At 38.9% G+C, this 6,039-nt stretch overlaps 1 pseudogene; it reads left to right on the forward strand.

Annotated features, from left to right (window-relative positions):
- LOC101572182 overlaps nucleotides 1–3,792 on the forward strand; it is an 82,741-nt pseudogene extending 78,949 nt beyond the window's left edge.
- Nucleotides 3,793–6,039: the final 2,247 nt, after the last annotated feature.

Genomic DNA, 6,039 nt, shown 5'->3' on the forward strand with positions numbered 1-6,039 from the left:
AGGTGGAGCTCTACAGAGTTTGGTCTTATCCAGCTGCGTCTGGCTTAGGTCTGGCTCCTGTACTCAGGTCCTTCCCACTGTGGACCAGGGCTAAGACTGGGTCTGGGCGTTCCCGGAACTCGGTAGAAATTCCTGGGCTAGGACTGGGTCCGGGGGCTCCCCGAAGTCGGCAGAAATTCCTACTCCGCAGGAGGGGTTGGGAGGTACTGCAGAGTGGTAGGGGTCAGCCCGAGGGGGTGGGAGAGGGTCCAGCCCCCGCTGCACCTGGGCTGGGACTGGTCCCACTGGCGCAGTGTAGCAGGAAACTCTCCACACACTCACCGGACCTGGGCTAGGACTGGGTCTGGGGGTTCCCGGAAGTTGGCAGAAATTCTGCCTTCATGTTTTGCGTAGAGAAGTCGGCCATCATTCTGATGGGTTTTCCTTTGAATGTGATCTGCTTCTTTTCTCTATCTTCTTTCAGTATATTATTCTTGTGCTGAATTTCTGGGATCTTGGCTATTATATATCTCAGTGTATTTTTAATTGGGTTGAGGTTACTTGGCATTCTGTATGTTTTGGTTACCTGAATGTCATATTGTTTCCTCATATTTGGGAAGTTTTCTGTTATTACTTCTGCCCATCTTTTTTTAATGTCATTTGTATTGACTCCTTCTTTCTCATTGATGCCTACTGGTCTCACATTGTTCATCTTTGCATCATCTTGCAGGTGATGAATTATTCTTTCCTGCATCCTAATTGTTTTTAAGAGATCCTTTCTTACCTTTTCACTAGCTGCACCAGCGTCTTCAAGATCTGAAACTCTGTCTTCACTTTCACTTAAACGGTGTTGCAAGCTTGTGATTGAGATTTTAAATTCCTCTATATCTCTTTGACTCTGCTTCATGTGATCTATTTCTTTCCTGTATTGCTCATTCAAGGAATCTGTCATTTTTCTAATCTCTTTTTTTTTATCAATATCTTCTTTAGAAGCAGTTATTAATTCTTTTACTGCAGTGTTTTTATAAGATTTGGTTTCCTCCTTATGTTTCTGTAGTTGCTTTTTTACTTCAGATGTTATGAGTTCTGAGAATTCTTTTCTTATTTCAGAAAATTCTGCTCTGAGTTCAACTATAACTTTCTGCTCTTGCTTATTTACTATCCATGCTATCAATTTGCACATTTGAGCTGAGCTGGTAGAAAAGAATTCTGCTCTGAGTTCGTCTATGACTTTCTGCTGTTGCTTATTTACTATCGATGCTATTAATTCATACATTTGAGCTGAGTTATTGTCCTCTGCACTTGCTCTGGGTGGGCATTGGGCTTCGTCCATATGTTTCTGCATTTGATCCTTTACTGCAGATATTATTAATTCAGGGATTTCTTTTTTCATTTCCAATCTGAGTTCCTCTATACTTTTCTGCAGCTGTTTCTTTATTTCAGAAGCCATTGATTCATTGATTTCAGCTATCTGATTCCCACTTTGTTCTGTGTTAGTGTCTTCTGCAGTTGTTGTGGGTGGGCTTGGTTTCTGAGATTACGTTTTGCTCCTTCTAATTGTTATTTTGTGTAGCACTGTGTTCTGAGTTTTGTTGTAGATCTTTGGTGCAGTTATAACCTTAGCATCTACTGAAATTCAGGTGCAGATCTACAAAGTTTGGATTTATCTGGTTGTGCCTGGCTTGGGTCTGGCTGCTGTGCTCAGTTCCTTCCTCCTGCTGCCCTTGTGGGTGAACCTGTTGTGCCCCTCTGGCACAGTGTTCTGCTCCTGGAGTAGCTGGGTGGTTCTCTCCTCTACACTCTGTGCAGGGATTGCAGCTGCAGGGTCTCACCCCAGGCCGGTTTGCCAGACCTTAGCTGAGTTTGGAGGGGTCAAAGTGGATTAGGGGGAGAGGCAGCCTGGGTAGGCCTGGATGTAGATGTTCCTGGAATACGAGAGATATTGCTACTCGGCTTCAGGTTGTGGGAGGTGCTGCAGAATGTTGGGGGGTGTCCCAAGGTGGTGGAAGAGGGTCTCACCCATGCTGCACCTGGGCAGGGACTGGTAGGTCCTGCTGGTGTAGGGTAGCCTGAAACCATTTACATTAAAGGTTTTAATTGATAAATAGTGACTGTATCTTGTCATTATATTATTTTCTTGTTGGTTTCCTTTCTATTATATTGTTCATTTTGTCTACTGCCACTGCCACACTGTGGCTTGAGTGTTGGAGGCTTGGCGAGGGTAGTAGAGCCGGGAAGGCCACCATGTTGGGCCTGAGGCAGCTGCTGTAGGTGCTGATGGAGGTATTGGCCTGTCTTGGCGCCTGTGCCATGAGTAGGGGGCACTCCTTACATTGGCAGCAAGATCAGCCTCATTTCTAAGGTGGAGATCTGCTACAAGGGCATCCTCTACACCATTGACATGGAGAACTCCACTGTAGCCCTCGCCAAAGTTTGATCCTTTGGTACAGAAGACTGGTCAAGAGATTGTCTAATACCACCTGGAGAGGAAGTCTTTGAATACATTATATTCTGTGAGAGTCATATTAAAGAACTCACTGTTTGTGAGCTACCAAAAACCACAGTGTTCTTTGCCTCAGGACCCAGCTATTGTTCAGTCTTCATTTGGTTCATCTACTTCTTCATTCCAGTCAATAAGTTCCTATGGACCTTTTGGCAGGATGCCGACTTACAGACAGTTCAGTCCAAATTCATTGGTTGGGTAGCATTTTGGTGCTGTTGGTATTGCTGGAAGCTCCTTGACACCCTTTGGATGAGAAACATCAAACAGCAGTACCTTATCCCAAAGTAGTGGGTTTGGATCTACCTTTACACAGGATACAGGATCTATAAAAACAGTTATCTTAAGGTTGTTCAAGCCCTTAGTTAGACCCTTTGAGAAAAAGTCTAACCATGGAACAAGCAGTACAGACTGCCTCAGCTCACTTATCTGCTCCAGCACCTGTTGGGAGAAGGAGCCCTGTATCAGCCAGGCCTTTGCCATCTACAAGCCAAAAAGTAATAGAGAATCAAGAGCACAGGTGAGCTGAAGTACACAGTTTCAAGGCCAGAAAATGAGCAACCCAAAAATGACAGTAAGAGACAAATTTTTCCAGGTGCTCTTTCAACTCCAAGCAGAGGCTGTGGAGGACATCGAGGTGGTCAGGGAAGGTTTGATGTTCTGAGAGATAGTCCAATGAAATTTGAGAAAGACTTTGACTTTGAAAGTGCAAATACAAAATTTAATAAAGAGGAGATTGACAGAGAATTTCACAGTAAACTTAAATTAAAAGAAGATAAACTTGAGGGCCAGAGATGTAGCTCAGTGGTGTAAAAGCCTGCCTGGCAAGTGCAAGGTCTTGAGTTCAATCCCTGGTACCACCAAAAATAAATGAATAAATAAAAGAGGATAAACTTGAGAAACAGGAGAAACTTGTAAATGGTGAAGATGAGGGAGTTCTGGAGTAGATACCCAAAACAGTGAAGGAAATGCCAATGAAGAAGACCCTCTTGGCCCTAATTGCTACTATGACAAAACTAAATCCTTCTTTGATAATATTTCTTCTGATGATAATAGAGAATGGAGACCAACCTGAGCTGAAGAAAGGCCATTAAATGCTGAAACTTTCAGGATTCCACCATCCAAACCATGGCCATGGAGAGTACAGAAGAGGCAGAGGAGGACTTAGTTTCCATGGTGGCTGAGGACATGGTAGTGGCAGAGGTGGAACCTTTACTACTCCTCGGGGATTTTGTGGTAGATTCAGAGGTGGTTGTGGAGGAAGAGGGTCTGCAGATTTTGAATATAGGAAAGACAACAAAGTTGCTGCATAGTCTTTAAACAAGTCATTGAAGATGGGTCAATTTATTGCTCTTCATGGTCCTGAAAATTGGTTTCAGTCTTTATGAAGAATGAAGAAGTGAGTTTGTTGTATACTTGTCACCAGCACTGGGTTTTATTTTTCTGACTAATTTCAAAGATACAACATAATTACTTTTGCAAGGAGAAAGGCTCATTTTTAGAAGTAAGCGTTAAATATATTTGGAGTAGCAGAAGGTTAAGTAATTTCTTGTGTATAGCTAAATTAAAGCAGTACTTAAGTAGGACTTACATGTTTAAGTGTGTGTCTTTCTTTCTTTCTTTCTTTCTTTCTTTCTTTCTTTCTTTCTTTCTTTCTTTCTTTTGAAATCCTATAATATGAGATAGCTCATTTTGTCAATTAATTAGGGTGCTGGATGGTAGAGAATTTTGTCAGCCAACTATGTACACACAGTAAATACTATTTCTTTTAGGCAAAGGTAACTTTTTTATATAGTTGTAAAATTCCCTTATATTCCATTGCCAAAGAAACATTAAGAACTTTGTATAGCTGTATAAAAAACAACAATTTTTTAAAGAATAAACATTTTAAAGTCAGCAAACAAACTGTGTCTTTGGAGAAGTTGATGTGCTAAAGAATGGAGTTATGGTGAGTCTCTCTTTTTTTCCTTAGCTTTTAAGACCTAAGATTTTTAAATTTCTGTTTTTAATATTTTAAACATAAATGAATATTTGATACATTCTTCCAAAAGGATAAATTATTCATACTCAGTGTGAGAAATTCATTTTGTAGCTAATGACATATCACAGGATTTGTTCAAATAGGATTTTCAGTATATGAATGTAAATAATCATAGATAAGAATGTACTTAGCTGTGTTTTCAAATAAGTAAACCTCCCTTCTTTTTTAAATATGTTGAAGCTAGGCATCAGTTTGCCTGATTTTCCTGATATACCTGGTATTTTGTTGTGATGATTCATTCCATTATATCTCAGAAGGATTCAGAGTGTTCAAATTTATTTTGACAGCCATGACCTATATCACTGACACTTTCCTTGGCCAGTGACTCAGAATGGAGTTCATCGCTAATTATAAATTACTGATCAATCTTTTTGATATTCTAAGCTATAATGGAAAAAATTAGCCACTTTTGTGTTTTTATGAAGGTCTTGGAATAAAGGTATCCAAAGATTTGAATATTTTTTATCTGTATTGATTTTTAACATTATCCTTAAAACATGCACTAGTGATAAAGCTGTGGAAAACTGCACTGTAGGAGAATTGGAATGTTTAAAAATGGCTAAAGTTTTTAATTTTATATCTTTTGTATAGCTCTACAATGAACTGTTTTATAATTTGGTTTCATTACTAAAATCCAGTATTTGGCAACCTTCATTTAGATAATATTGTTTAGTACTGTTTGTCTGCATATTAACAAAATCTTTGGAGTATCCACAAATCATGATGTTGAATACATTTCTGAGGCATTCTGATCATCAAAGAAAGTGCTGTGGTAATACCTGAGTAGACTGAGATATTCATGGCTGATTTCAAGAAGAAAAACTGTAAATAACAGTTCTATATGCTCTGAAAGTATTGGGGTATTTGTTGTCCCAGTAACAATTGGCAGCATGGCATACCTGCATTGCATCTTACAATATTAGCAAGGTTTTAATTCTAAAACAGAATAAAATTGGTCAATTAAAAACATTAGTCAAAGTTCTTTCTCTTAAGTAGTAACATTTTCTTCCAATAGAAATATGATAAAAAGCATTGTTAAAGTAAAAAAAAAATGTTCATCTTGCCTTGTGGATTCATTATATTTGGATTGTTGGAACTGTGTTTGTTGTCTATTTCTAGGATATCCTTGAGAATTGCTTCAAGTGCTAGTTTGGTGAACATGAATTTCTTCAGGTCACTCTATTGTGAAAGTACCTTATTTCTCCATAAGTTGTGAATCATAATTTTTCAGGGTACACAATGTGAGTTGGAGGTTGTTTTCTTTTTGATCTAGAAATACTTTACTCTCAGCTCTCCTTGACTTGGGGTTTTGTGTTGAGAAGTCTACTTTTATTCTTTTGTGTTTTCCATTGTAAATGACTTGTTTCTTTTCTCTAACAGTTTTTAAGATTCTGTTATTGTGTTGAATTTCTGGAATACTGACTGTTATATGCTTTTGTGTACTATATTTTTCCTAATCATGGCTATTTATAGTTCTATATGCCTCACTTCTTTGTATGTCAAATTTTTTTCCATGTTT

This window comes from Octodon degus, unplaced genomic scaffold, assembly GCF_000260255.1.
Source record: "Octodon degus isolate 3935 unplaced genomic scaffold, OctDeg1.0 scaffold00001, whole genome shotgun sequence".
NCBI classification, from domain to species: Eukaryota; Metazoa; Chordata; class Mammalia; order Rodentia; family Octodontidae; genus Octodon; species Octodon degus.